Genomic DNA, 15,876 nt, shown 5'->3' with positions numbered 1-15,876 from the left:
TTAATGAAACATTGGGCTTAATCCGGATTTTGGTTGTGGACTTGAAGAGGGCAAATAAAGCAGCGCTTACCTTAGTTAATTTCTAATTAGGAAATTTCGCAATTTTATTTTATGTTGTTCAGTGTTTATTTCGTTTTGGGCCAGAGTATTGTAATAGGGCCCAGTGGCTTTGAGTGACTCTTTTTAAATAGCTGCCTTGGGATTCGTGGAAGGCATTCTGTTATGCTATTTTCATTATTCAGAGCTTTGGTTTTAGGTTTTCACGTTTTTCTGTTCCCTTGTTACAATTTTCGTTCTTAATGCAAATTTCCCTTTTCTGCTTCTAATTACGAGTCATTCGTGCTTTTTCTTCTACTTTCATTTACGTTTCTGTTTCATGTTTCATTTGCGTTTTCTGTTTGAATCCATGGAAGGCTAGATTTTATGGTGTTGTTTCCTTTTGAGGACGAAGCCCAACTCTCTTTGAGGTTTTGCTTGTAATGTGGTTTCCTGGCAGTTTTCCCTTCACCAGTTATCCCAATTTCGTGAATATTAATCAGTGCACGCTTCGTGTTCGATTAATTGCCTCTGAGCCTAACTTGCGTTCATGCTTAATGGACGAAGGGCTAACTAGTGTATGTGGTGCCTAATCACGTATTGAAAACCCTAAGTCGATTTTCGCTTAGTAAATTGAAATAGGGTTGGATTAAGTGGTTGACTGTTAAGGACGAATTCTCCATAACCCAGGATAAGAGAATGGCTTCTGAATCAGAGGAAACAACCTGTGTGCCATAAGACTTGATTGTCTCTGGATGGTAAAGGTGTGCAGATGACCATAATTCATCTCCACCTGCCATCGGACTCGCTTGTCTCTGGATAGCAAAAAGGGTGTGGATGACCATAATGGTCTTTGCGTGCCATTAGACTTGATTGTCTCTGGATAATAAAGGGTAGACTGTAATAGCCTCGGCTGAAAGACATTGAGTCTTCAACCAAAGGGGGCAGATGGCCATATTCGTCTCTCCGTGCTATCAGACTTGATTGTCTCTAGATAGCAAAATGGGAGACTTCAGTAGTCTCTATTGATAGACATTGAGTCTTCAACAAAAAGAGCATATGACCATGTTGGTCTCCACGTGTCATCAGACTTGATTGTCTCTGGATGACGAAATGAAGAGACTAAAGTAGTCTCGGTCAATAGACATTGAGTCTTCGACAAAGGGTGCAGATGACCATGTTGGTCTCTCCGCGTCAACGAGCTAGCTTGCCTCTAGATGACGAGGGGAGACTTCAGTAGTTTCAGTCGACAGACATTGAGTCTTCGACAAAGGGTGCAAACAACCATGTTGGTCTCTGCGTGTCATCGTACTTTATTGTCTCTGGATGACAAAGGGGAGACTAAAGTAGTCTCAGTCGATAAACATTGAGTCTTCAACAAAGGGTGCAGATGACCATGTTGGTCTATGCATGCCATCAGACTCGCTTGTCTCTGGATGGCGAAGGGAGACTTCAATAGTCTCGGTCGAAAGACACTTGAGTCTTCGACAAAGGATGCAGACGGCCATATAAGTCTCTGTGTGTCAACGGGCTCGCTTGCCTCTGGTTGACAAAGGAGAGACTTTAATAGCCTCGGTCAATAGACATTGAGTCTTTGACAAAGGGTGCAGACGACCATGTCGATCTCTGTGTGTCAACGGGCTCACTTGCCTCGGGTTGATGAAGCGGAGACTAAAGTAGTCTTGGTCGATAGACATTGAGTTTTCGACAAAGGGTGCAGACGACCATGTTGGTCTCTGCATGTCAACGGGCTCGCTTGCCTCTAGTTGATGAAGGGGAGACTAAAGTAGTCTTGGTCGATAGACATTGAGTTTTCAACAAAGGGTGCAGACGACCATGTTGGTCTCTACGTGTCATTGGACTTGATTGTCTTTAGATGATGATATGGCAGACGACCATGATTTGTCTCAGTGTGCCATCAGACTTGATTGTCTCTGAATGGCAAAAGACTATGATGATCTTTGAAAAGCAAATGATAGAGGACCTTGGGTCCTATGAAAGACAAAGGCAAGGACTTTGAGTCCTACAAAAGCGAGGACTTTGAGTCCTATGAAAGCAAGGACTTTGAGTCCTATGAAGGCTAGGACTTTGAGTCCTCTATAGGCAAGGACTTTGAGTCCTATGAAGGTGAGGACTTTGAGTCCTCTATAGGTGAGGACTTTGAGTCCTATGAAGGTGAGGACTTTGAGTCCTCTAACGACGAGGACCTTGAGTCCTCTGAAGGCTAGGACTTTGAGTCCTCTAAAGGCGAGGACTTTGAGTCCTCTAAAGGCTAGGACTTTGAGTCCTCTAAAGGTGAGGACCTTGAGTCCTCTGAAGGTGAGGACCTTGAGTCCTCTACAGGCGAGGACTTTGAGCCCTCTGAAGGCGGGGACTTTGAGCCTTTTAAAGGTGAGGACTTTGAGCCCTCTGAAGGCGAGGACTTTGAGCCCTCTGAAGGCGGGGACTTTGAGCCCTCTAAAGATGAGGACTTTGAGTCCTCTGAAGGCAAGGACTTTGAGCCCTCTAAAGGCGAGGACTTTAACTCCTCTGAAGGAAACCAATAGGTACTAGTACCAAAGGGCTCAACCTTATGAGAAAGCAAAAGATTGACTCTTTAAGAGGGCCTCTCATCCTAAACTCAAAAGATTGGACATCAGATTTAGGAAATCTATGCACTTAATATAAACATGATTTTTGGGGATGTAGATGCATGCAACCTTTGTCTTGAAATGCAGTAAATGCAGGCTTTGTATGCAACAATGCAATGCAATGGAAAGTTGTACAATGTTCATGGCATTCTTTCCTATTTTTGTGATTTTGATTTTGATTTTTTTTTCTTTTTTGTGGAAAACACAGATTGAATGTCCCTTTTTTGAAAGATGTGATAACTCATGCAACCTCATCCTATCTTTTTGCAAATATCTTAGGAAGCTCCCTCAGAGTGTATGTTCTGTTTGATTTAGTCACTTGACAATTTTGGAGTGACGACAATGGAGCCATTGGACGTTTAAACAATCAATTTAAATCCCAAGGTTCATCCCCCTCTTTTTTTGTTTAAAAACATTGATTATTCTGCACAGTAAGAAAAATATAAGGCTTTAGGACCAATCACATGCACCATTGAAGGATGGCAATGGATCATCATCCTTTGGTATGTAACCAAGTGAAACTTCTTTGGTTTATGGTCATAGAGTGATGCCATGGGTCTGTTGATCCCACTAATACTCGATGACACGGGTTGGTCACTAAGCAAAGGCCACCATTGGATTCAAAAGGAATCCTAAGGATTTTGTATGAAAGACTAACATTAGATATACCCTACTATCACAATTGGTTTCGGGCATTTTCCTTGAGCTCTTAGTCAAATGGGTTTTCTTCTCAAATGTGCAAGTGCGAACCTCAGGGGTTTTCTTTTTTTTTTTTTAGATATATATCTTTTTTTTTTCAACAATCACAAGCGTGTGCTGGTTTCATTCTAGAATCCCAACTTAAAAGCAAATTAGTCATTCTTTGATCTACATGGGCTTTATTGGGCTTGTAACGTGGTCAGGGATTATATTGAGTAAGAACCTTGAGAGCGTTGCTCATACTTTTTGGGTTGGGCTCTACTCCTTTTGTCTTAAACATTAATCCTTTTGTTGCACTTTTGTGTCTTTCTTGTAAAATCTGGAGATCTTTTGCCTCTCTTTTCTTTGCTCGCCTTTGGCGGATTTTTATTATTTTTTTTCACTCGCATTTGGCAGATTTATTTTCTTTTTCATTGTTGCCCAACTTCATACATGTGTTGCTTTTTTGCTTTGTTGTGTTTTTTTTTAGTTTTTAGAAAACAAGATGCTTTGGCTCAGAAGGGGTAGCAAAGGATAAACTAGTGTTTGGGATGTTGAAACATGGCCATGTGTCATTTCAAATCCTGACTTAGATCCTTTTTTAGTTTGGATTTTGGGACAAAACCTTAACAACACACCCCTGATTGGTGTTTTTTTTATTATATATATATTTTTTCAACCCTAATTTTGCTTAGGTCGCCCTTTCGGGTTTTTGACCTACCGGGTGAGAACTTTGATTTACCCCTAGGTTCGCTTGAGGCTCATGCATGGTGCCTCATATTGCCCCAATGTAGGGTTCTGAGGTATCTATTGATGTCTTTTCACGACCTTGTAGCAAGAAAAAATGAAAGAAGCTGTGCAGATTCTCGAAAATGAATTTTCAAGGACGAGAAACATGTGAAGGATTTTTCAATTGACAGATTAAGTCAAATGACTCCTATTCTTGATAACTCACTTTTCTCTCAAAAAGAAAACTTTTAGGAATGATAAATGAGGTCACATGAATGTCTGTATTTTTTTATTTGAAACACAGTCAATCAAATGCTTTTTTTCGAACTTTACTCATCGTTTTACGGCACCCCGACCAAACGTGCAGAACGAGTAATTTCTGATTGAACATTCTTGGAAGTCAAAACTCAGGAGCGCAGGTCGCTTGAGAAAACAAACCAACGGCTTACACTCACATTCCAGTGGAAGTCAAATATGCAAAGATGTAATTGTGAGAGGATGAGAGACAAGGATGTCAAATTTATCCATATTATTAGCATTGTAACTGTGGTTTACAATAATGGCATAAACTTGAAAATCCTAATGAGTCATTAGAGACATCTAACAACAACCTTCAAAATTGCCACATGTATAGTGTTGCTTGCCAACACCAGAATTCACAAGCGGTTCCCCTCAAATTTCAGCCAACCCGCATCAATTAGACCTTGCACCTTATGTTTCAGGGTCCTACAATGCTCAATGGAATGCCCCAGAACTCCTCCATGGTAAGCACATGTTGCATTCGAGTCGTATCCTCAAAAAAATGGAGGTTGAGGAACCTTGGCTGGGGTTATGGCTACCATTGAATTATCGAGTAGATATGGGAGCAAGTTAGCATAGGACACCGGAATTGGGGTGAATTCTACAGGCTTATTCGCTAGAATATTCCCTCCCTGGTTGGCGTCTTGGTTTGTGTTAAGGGTGGTGTTTGGCATTGGATGTGTGGCAGGTAGGCTTTGTGGTTGATTTAAGGATGGCCTTTGTGGATGGTTGGATGGTGGGTAAATGAGAAGGGATGATATTAGTTGAGTAATGACATTGTTGAGCTGGTGGGAAATTTGGAATGGCCACAACATGGGTTCCTTCCTCATTCTAATCCTCTCTATTTGCCCCAGGCTTCCCATTCATCAAAGTAGGATGATCAAATTTGCCTCTTTTCAGACCCACTTCGATCCTTTCGCCAGAAAAAACCAAATCGGCAAAGCTTGAAGGCGTGTAGCCCACCATATTTTCATAGTAGAACACTGGTAATGTGGCTACTATCATTTTTATCATTTCCTTCTCTGTCATTGGGGGCGTCACTTGAGCTTCCAGATCCCTCCACCTTTGGGCGTATTCTTTGAAAGATTCGTGCCCCTTTTTGCACATATTTTGTAGCTGCATTCTATCCAGAGCCATATCAGAATTGTACTGATATTGCCTAATGAAAACAATCATTAGGTCCTTCCAAGAATGGACTCGGGAAGGTTCTAGATTAGTGTACTAGGTGACGGCTGCCCTAGTAAGACTTTCTTGGAAGAAATGCATCAATAATTTGTCATCTTTCGCATATGCTCCCATTTTCCTATAGTATACCTTTAGGTGATTCTTAGGGAAAGTTGTCCCCTTATATTTATCGAAGTCTGGTACCTTGAACTTTGGAGGAATGACCATGTTGGGTACTAGGCACAAATCTTCCATGTCAGCAAGGGCATAATCTTTGCCTCCTTCAACGGCCCTTAGCCTTTCCTCTATCTGATCCAACTTTCCCTTTTTAGCCATAGCAGGAGGGGCTTTTCCCACCGCAAAATGCAAGGGTTGTGGTTGTGGGCGAAACTGAGGGCCCTCCAAAGTGTTTGGTAGGGGTGCACCACCAACTACTTGCCCTTCAATGGCCTATTCGAAGCAATGCTCGAAGTCGGCTATATTGTGGTGGGGTATTTCATGTGTCCCCCCCATGGGTTGAGGGATATGTGCATGATCAGATTAAGGTTGTTGGCTCTCAATGAGTATAGGAGTGGAGTTATTGACATTCTCATCAGGAGCATGCACCACATTGGGTGGTGTATAGTTGGGAGGCAAGCCATGTTGGATCAAGTGGCCTCGGAATAATTAAGAAGGGGGTTGAATTAATTATTAATGCATTTTGACTAATTAAAAATTTATCCTTCTTAATGTTACTAGATTCAACTATGCCTTTACTATAAAGTTAAGAAAGTAAAGAACAGAAACAGTAACTTACCCAAAAGTAAAAGCGGCAATTAAAAGTACACAGTGGAAATTAAAGAGTGTAGGGAAGAAGAAGACAAACACAAGATTTATACTGGTTCTGATGTAATCCTACACCGCAAGGGCATTGGATAGAAGACTCCAAGTAGATTGGGCCAGAGATCCAAGGGAAGGTCCTAGGGTTCTCATGAGCCTTAGGGTAGATTTTGAGCCCATGGGCTAAGTATGAGCCCGCTTATCTTTGTAAATATTAGAATAGTTTTTTCCTTCATTTGGGCCTTGTATTTTGGCCATTCTAGTAGTATAGGGTTTTAGCCTTGTATTTCAAGGCATTTTGAGTAGTCTTTGTAGTAGGGATTTTTTTTGTATTTTCATTTGGGCCTTGTATTTTGGCCATTTTAGGTTTCCTTTTGATTGTGTCTATTGTGAATTTGAGTTTTGGTGATTGAATTGCTGGCTGAAATGTTGATCCTAAGTGAATATTGAACTCCTAAAACTGTGGTAAACAATCCTAGTGAGTTCAACATACATAGGAAGGTTGAAAGTAAGCCCAAGGCAATCAATATACCATGCTTAAAAAAAAATCGCTGGTGCTGGCAGCTTGGACATAAAACTTGTAAAAATTACTGAGAATTGGTTACTTCGAATTTTGAGCTGAAATTTTTACTGAATTTGATAGACATCTGGAAAAAAGTTATAAAAAAAGAACCAAGTGATTTGGATAAAAGGAAAAAATACTAAAAATCACACAAGTTGGCAGAAAAATTAGTATCCAGGAAAAAAAAAGTGAAAGGGAAGTGTGCTTGTTGTTTTGGCTCAAAATTTATTCTATAATTGGTGCCTATGTTATACCAATCTTAGTTCCGAAATTTCAATTAAAAATTACTGTGAAAACAAGTGCCAAAGCTAGAGGTTTGTTGAGTCTTTTTTTTATAGTTTTTTTACTCTACTCTAGAGTCATTCTAAGTTTCTCTTTGAGTCCTAGCTTGCTTCTATGTCCTTTTCATTGCATTAATTGTTGAGTAATCCTTGAAAAATTGTCTTGTTAAAATTCCAATGGTTTAGCTTTCATTTCATTTTTTTTGGTCTTTGGTTATTGCTTGTCTCTTTGTTTCCCTGTTTGTGGGTTGCCATATAGGGAATTGGAAGGAGGATTGGTGCCATCCCTTGAAGAATTTGAGTCAAGAAGAAAGGGGCCAACCACCTTAAGAGCTATTGGACTAAGAAGCACTCCAAATTTAGTGAATCACCAAAGAGAGAACAACCACCAAAATTTATGACCATTTTGTAATTTGCAATTTACTTACCTTCATTGCTTTCTAGTTTTGTAACAAAAAGGCCTTTCATTGGAAGTGTGTTGGGAGCCTCCAATAGGTTACCAAACTTCCATTTGTGTGTAATAATTTTAGGAAATTTTTCCTTAGGATAGTGAGTGTTTTGTTGGGAACCTTGAATGTGGTCATCCAAACACTCTTAGGATTCACCTAGTTTACTTTTCTTGCTTACTTTCATAGCTTATTTCCTTTATCTTCCATTGTCAAACCACCTAGATAGCTTGCATTTTACCAATTAGTTTTTTCCCTTATCTTTCACACCTCTTTTAGTGTTTATTTTGGCTAGTTTCAACCATAGTTTATTTTACCTTTTGTTTTCAAACCTCTAACAAGAAAGAACCACAACTTAGGAACCAACATGAGTCATCATTCATCTAGTGTTAATGGCGAGGGTACTAGTCATAAAGACCTTTTATCTAGAATCTTAGATGATTTGAGTTCCCTCAAGTTATGGAAAGAAAAACAAGAGAGAAAAGAAAAAGGAAAAAAAAGAGTGTAAGAAATAAGTCAAGATGAAAGAAAGAAAATAAGAGAGGAAGAAAGAAGAAAAATAATGAAAGAAATGAAAAGAGAAAAACATGCCTCCTATAGTAGTCATAACTCTTGCAAGAGCCTAAGTGAAGAACTTCGTGACTATTACGAAGGAAGGCATAGGTCACATCTTAGACCTCACTCCCATAGAAGAGAAAAGGAAAGAAAGCCTCAAGAGGCTAACATTAACCTCCCATACTTCCATGGGAAGGACAATGTAGAGGCTAACTTAGTTTGGAAAATAAGGGTAGAGCAACAACTTAAAAAGAAGTCTACATCAAAGTCTTATGGCTCTCACACTTATCCAAAGAAAGACCAAGGTCAAGGAATCTTAGGGGTGACGCCTTCTAAGCCCAAAGATGATAAGGGGAAGACAATAGAAAAGCAAGCCCCTAAGGCTAGTATGCAAGAGAAAACTAGCTCTATAAAGTGCTTTAAATGTCTTGGAAGAGGACACATTACTTCTCAATGCCCCACCACAAAAACCATGATTATGAGGGGCCAAGACATTTATAGTAGCCAAGATAAGGCTACTACTTCACCTTCCTCTAGTGAAAGTGAAGAAGCAAAAGGGGAAGAATCTAGTGAAGAAATCTACTCCCAAGAAGAAGGACAACCATTAGTGGTTAAAGAGAAGTGTAAGGAGGTAAGTGTTTCCTCCAAGAGGTTAGCTAAGAAGGAAACTCATTTTACAATAAAGACAAACATTAAAGAAACTTTCCCTCTTAGACAACCTCCACATTTTCTCTTTTGTAAAAAGACACTTACTAGCATTGCCACACCTCTTGGGCTTGAGTTTATTCCTCAAGTAAAGAAGTTGTTGGATGAGGGTTTGGTTCGCAAGAGCTTAAATCCTTGTACTTTGTTGGTGCCCAAAATAGGTATTATTAGGCACCAAGTCCCTAAAATAGGTAGTATGATGAATGTTTTGAGTGGTGCAACCCTCTTTTGTAAAATCACTCACGCACCTAATGATGCAATCCTACCCCGCAAGGGCATTGGGTAGAAAACTCCAAGTAGATTGGGCTAGAGATCCAAGGGAAGGCCCTAGGGTTCTCATGAGCCTTAGGGTAGATTTCGAGCCCATGGGCTAAGTATGAGCCCGCTTATCTTTGTAAATATTAGAATAGGTATTTCCTTCGTCTGGGCCTTGTATTTTGGCCATTCTAGTAGTATAGGGTTTTAGCCTTGTATTTCGGGGCATTTTGAGTAGTCTTTGTAGTAAGGACTTTTTTTTTGTATTTTCATGTTTTTTGTCATAGGGGTGAGCTTAGCTATTATAGGGGGTGTGTAGCTAAGCTCTAGCTTCTCATCTCAAGGAGGTGAGCTTAGCTATTAGAGAGGTATGTGTAGCTAAGCTCAAGCATCTTTAGGAATCTTCTTAAGGAATCTTCTCAAGGAGGTGAGCTTAGTTATGAGAAGGGTGTGTGTAGCTAAGCTCTAGCTTCTCAAGGAAGTTTTCTCAAAGAAGCTTCTCAAGGAAGTTTTCTCAAGAAAGCTTCTCAAGGAAGCTACCTAGTCTATAAATAGAAGCATGTGTAACACTTGTTGTAACTTTGATGAATGAGAGTCTTGTGAGACACAACTCAAAGTTCAACTTCTCTCCCTTTTTTTCTTCCTTCAATTTCGTGCTCCCCCCTCTCTCTTTCTCTCCCTCTTTCTTTTCCTCCATTGAAGCATCCTTCCAAGCTTCTTATCCAAGGCTCATCTTGGTGGTGAAGCTCCTTCTTCCATGGCTTATTCCCTAGTGGATGGCACCTCCTCTCCCCTCTTCTCCTTTGTCTTCCACTGCATCTCCATGGTGGAAAACCACCATTAAAGGACCTCATTGAAGTTCAAAGATCCAGCCTCCATTGAAGCCCCACAACTTAACTTCATCATAGGCATCATGTAGGAATCTTAGAAAACAAAAAAGAGTTCAACAACAAGACTACTTCTAGGAATTGATTTAGAACATGTTATGAACTAAATAACATGCATGAATTAGACTCAAAATTGAAAAGATAGGCTAAGAATGACAAGAATACATGAACAAATGTATCTAGAATTCAATCAACAAAATAAAAATTCAACATAAACTTAGAACATAATGTGACAATTACTATGACTAAACATGACTCTAAGACAACATGGATTAAGTGATTTACACTTAGATTTTTGTGTTTTTTTTCTAATCAATATTTTGGAAGAAAATTTAGATCTAAGATTCAGCACATGAATATTATGAATGAAAAATGATAGAACCTAAAATCAACACAAAAACAAGATTCAAGAGTAGATCTACAAAATTTGAACCATAGAAATGCAAGAACAAGTGTAGATCTAAGATTTAATCGGTTTATTTTTTTTGAATCTACTCTAAACAGCACCAAACCACAACACAATGGAGGATATACATGGAGAATAAGATGAAGAACAAGGAATTAAAGAGAATTCACCGAACAAAAAGATATAGGAAGCAAAAGAACATAACCTAGATGAAGATGCTCTTGATACCACATGATGCAAGCTCCATTGGATCTTGTAGGCCTAGGATCTTCTTCATCAATGGATTCCTTTGCTTCTTGGAAGATGAATGGCAGCGGAATGGAGAAAGGAAGAGAGAGAGGAGACGCCACTTCAAGGAGAAGATGAGTCTAGAAGAAGCTCACCACCATAGGAGGCCATGGATACGAGCTTGGAGGAAGAAGGAGATGAATGAAGGGAGAGGGAGAGAAGAGCACGAAATTTTGTGCTCTAAATGAACTTTGATCATTTGAATATTAAACTTCAGATCTCAAATCTCAACTGTCATCAAGTGAGTCGGAGACTCAGCATGACCACAGATCGACCTCCACTCCTTATGGCTCACATAGACCCGGGTGCAGGTTCTAACATCTCAATGTGTGTGCAAGGTGTAGGTGTCATGTGTGTGTAGAAAAATTATTTCTAACTATGAATGTAATAGATTGACAAACACACACCAAACACAACAACATAGCAAAGATTATATACACATACGGACAAACAAATGATAAAAGGGAAAAAGGAATGTAAATAAAGAAGAAGTCATGATGAAAACATCGCACACTGACTGAATGGCCTAATTCTCTTGCAGTCCCCAGTGGAGTCGCCAACTATCACAACCTGCACTCCGGCTGGGGTTCGATGCGGGACTCGATGGATGCGTCTTCCAAGGAATAAAAATGCGCAGAGTCGCCACCAACGTTTATTCGAGGAAAATGTCAATAAAACCAAAATGGAAAAGGTCGAAGGTCTGCGAATTTTGAAAACAAGGGTTCGGGAGTTGTTTACGCACGGGAAAGGTATTAGCACCCCACTTGTCCGTCACGAGGGATAGCAGCCTTTAATCGAGTGTGCAAATCATGACTTCAAAACTATGTATTTTCCCTTTTTATGTTATCTTTTCCTTTTTTTTATGTTTTTTAACTTTTGTTCCTTTTTATGTTTTTTATTTTTTTGGAGACGACAAGGGTGTTTCCCTCGCTCCTACATATTCCTCAATTGCGATGAGGAAATTAGACCTACATAGTTATTTATGAACTGAACATTGTGATGCAATCCTACCCCCCAAGGGCATTGGATAGAAGACTCTAAGAAGATTGGGCCAAAGATGCAAGAGAAGGCCCTAGGGTTCTCATGAGCCTTAGGGTAGATTTCGGGCCCATGGGCTAAGTATGAGCCCACTTATCTTTGTACATATTAGATTAAGGTTTCATTAATTTTGGGTCTTGTATTTAGGGCTACATAATATAGGTAGGGTACCCTAGAAATATAGGATTTTCTAGCCCTTGTATTTTAGGGCACCTAGACTAGTTTTTGTATTAGGGGTAGTTTTGTAATTTCACATGAACTAAGTGAATATTTGATGTGTGTGGTTGGAAATAAATTTAATTGAATTGGTAGAAGCCCAATCCAATTAAATTTTAGAGGGGGAGGTGAGCATTTTCTTACTACACCCCATTGCCACATCATATGGTCACACTTTGTGCATGTCCTTCATGCTTACATGCCTCATGACACCTAAGCACACTTAGTGGAGAATCTTGGAATTGATCTTGGGTTAGTGGGCTGAACCATAACTAAAATTCACTAATCATAATTAGTGAAATTTTGGCTCCAAAGTTTGGCTCCACAAATTCAATTTCAAATTCAAGTGACATTTGAATTAAAATTCAAATTTCCCTCCAATTTTGTGTGACACTTAGGCTATAAATAGAGGTCATGTGTGTGCATTTTTTTAACTTTGATCATTTGGAATATTAACTTCAGATTTCAGATCTCTTTTAGAGCACAAAATTTCGTGCTCTTCTCTCCCTCTCCCTTCAGTCATCTCATTCTTCTTCCAAGCTCTTATCCATGGCCTCCAATGGTGATGAGCTTCTTCTAGACTCATCTTCTCCTTGAAGTGGTGTCTCCTCTCTCTGTTCCTTCTCCATTCCGATGCCATTCATCTTCCAAGAAGCAAAGGAATCCATTGATGAAGAAGATCCTAGGCCTACAAGCTCCAATGGAGCTTACATCATGTGGTATCAAGAGCATCTTCATCTAGGTGATGTTCTTTTGCTTCCTCTATCTTTTTGTTCGGTGAATTCTCTTTAATTCCTTGTTCTTCATCTTATTCTCCATGTATATCCTCCATTGTCTTGTGGTTTGGTGCTGTTTAGAGTAGATTCAAAAAAATAAACCGATTAAATCTTAGATCTACACTTGTTCTTGCATTTCTATGGTTCAAATTTTGTAGATCTACTCTTGAATCATGTTTTTTGTGTTGATTTTAGGTTCTATCATTTTTCATTCATAATATTCTGGTGCTGAACCTTAGATCTAAATGTTCTTCCAAAATATTGATTAAAAAAAACACAAAAATCTAAGTGTAAATCACTTAATCATGTTGTCTTAGAGTCATGTTTAGTCATAGTAATTGTCACATTATGTTCTAAGTTTGTGTTGAATTTTATTTTGTTGATTGAATTCTAGATACATTTGTTCATGTATTCTTGTCATTCTCAGCCTATCTTTTTAATTTTGAGTCTAATTCATGCATGCTATTTAGTTCATAACATGTTCTAAATCAATTCCTAGAAGTAGTCTTGTTCTTGAACTTTTTTTTGTTTTCTAAGTTTCATACATGATGACTATGATGAAGTTGAGTTGTGATGCTGAGTTGTGGCTGGATTTGTGAATCAAAATAAGTCTTAAGCTCTATTTAATTGTGTTATTCAAGATAATTGAGCATAAGCAAACACAAATTGTAACTATCCAAGCCTTAAGCAACATAAACACTGCTCTTGATTTCTAGGTTGAAATCGCTGGTGCTGACAGCTTGAACATACGAACTTGTATAAATTACTGGGAATTTTTCACTACGTTTTTTGAGCTGAAAGTTTTACTGCATTTTTTAGACATCTGGACCAAAATTATAAAAAAAGAACCAAGCGATTTGGATTAAAGGAAAAAATAATAAAAATCGCATAAGTTGGCAGAAAAATCAGTGTCCGGGAAAAAAAAAGTGAAAGGAAAGTGTGCTTGTTGTTTTGGCTCAAAATTTATTCTATAATTGGTGCCTATTTTATACCAATCCTAGTTCTGAAATTTCAATTGAAAATTATTGTGAAAACAAGTGCCAAAACTAGAGGTTTCTTGAGTCTTTTTTTTTAGAGTTTTTCTACTCTACTCTAGAGCCATTCTAGGTTTCTCTTTGAGTCCTAGCTTGCTTTTTTGTGCTTTTCAATGCTTTAATTGTTGAATAATCCTTGGAAATTTGTCTTGTTAAAACTATATTGGTTTAGCTTTCATTTCATTTTTTTTTGTCTTTGGTTGTTGCTTGTCTCTTTGTTTCCTTGTTTGTGAGTTGCCATATAGGGAATTGGAAAGGAGGATTGGTGCCATATCTTGAAGAATTTGAGTCAAGAAGAAAGGGGCCAACCACCTTAAGAGCTATTGGACTAAGAAGCACTCCAAATTGAGTGAAATACTAAAGAGAGAATAGCCACCACAATTAAGGACTTTTTTTTTGTAATTTTGTAATTGGCAATTTGTTTTGCTCTCAAATTTTGTAACAAAAAGGCCTTTCATTGGAAGTAAGTTGGGAGCCTCCAATAGGTCACCCTACTTCCATTTGTGTGTAATAATTTTAGGCAATTTTCCCTTAGGATAGTGAGTGTTTTGTTGGGAACCTTAAATGAGGTCATCCAAACACTCTTAGGATCCGCCTAGTTTGCATTTCTTGCACTTTACTTTCATAGCTTTTTTCCTTTACCTTCCATTGTCAAACTGCCTAGATAGCTTTCCTTTTACCAATTAGTTTTTACCTTATCTTTCACACCTCTTTTAGTGTTTATTTTGGCTAGTTTCAACCATAGTTTCTTTTACCTTTTTTTCAAACCCCCAACAAGAAAGAACCATAACTTAGGAACCAACATGAGTCTTCATTCTTCATCTAGTGTTAATGGTGAGGGTTCTACTCCTAAGGACCCCTTGTATAAGATATTAGATGAGTTGAGATCCCTTAAGTTGTGGAAAGAAAAACAAGAGAGAAAAGAAAAAGGTAAAAAAAGAGTGGAAGAAATAAGTCAAGATGAAAGAGAGAAAATATGAGAGGAAGAAAGAAGAAAAATAATGAAAGAAATGAAAAGAGAAAAACATGCCTCCTATAGTAGTCATGACTCTTGCAAGAGTTTAAGTGAAGAACTTAGCGACTATTATAGAGGGCGTCATAGTTCATATACTAAACATCACTCTCAAAGAAGAGAAAAGGATAGAAGGCCTCAAGAGGTTAACATTTGCCTCCCATATTTTCATGGAAAAGATAATGTTAAGACTTACTTAGATTGGGAAATGAAGGTTGAACAACTCTTTGCTTGCCATCATATTAGCGAAGAGAGAAAAGTTCCATTGGCTACCCTTAGCTTTCAAGGGTATGCCCTCTATTGGTGGACTTCCCTTGTTAGGGAACGAAGGATTCATGGGGATCCTCCAGTAGAGTACTGGAATGATCTTAAGAGAGCCCTTAGGAAGAGGCACATTCCCTCCTACTATGAAAGGGAGCTTATGGACAAGCTCCAAAGGCTTAGACAAGGGAGTATGAGTGTTGAAGAATATAGACAACAAATGGAACTACTCCATTATTGTGTTATCTCTCTTCTCCATCTATCATCTATTTTCCCTATCTATTTGTGTATTTTGTCGGTCTTAAACTCAACAACTTCTATTGACATGAACCAAGGAAGTGACGTGGTGAAGAAAGGAGTTACTATCCTTTGATAAAATGTGTATGATGGAGGAGTCAGAAATTTCAATGTTATGTTTAAACAAAGGCATGAAGAGGACCAAGCTACAAAATTGGTAGTCATATGGAAAAAAGTAGGAGTACAATTTGCGGGAAAAAAGAAGCAGTATGTGGATAAATTTCAAGAGATGGAGAAAAGAGACAGAGAGGAGGTGAAGAATCCTAATAAGGAAGAAGCATTGGTTATTTATGAGAGTATTATCCTACAATTTTAAGGGCTTGGGGGGTGGGACGAAGTGGAAATTTATTAGGAAGTTGGTGTGTAAGGAGATGGTGCAATTACTGGAAAAGATTATGGAACTCACAAACCAAGAGGGGAGGTGAATTGGTTTTCAAAACAAAACAAACTTTTAAAACCAAAGTTAATAAAAACTTCTTTTGCACAGATCGTATCACAAAA

Source organism: Glycine max, chromosome 15 (assembly GCF_000004515.6).
Source record: "Glycine max cultivar Williams 82 chromosome 15, Glycine_max_v4.0, whole genome shotgun sequence".
Classification (NCBI taxonomy): Eukaryota; Viridiplantae; Streptophyta; class Magnoliopsida; order Fabales; family Fabaceae; genus Glycine; species Glycine max.
Note: the sequence above shows the minus strand (reverse complement) of the source record.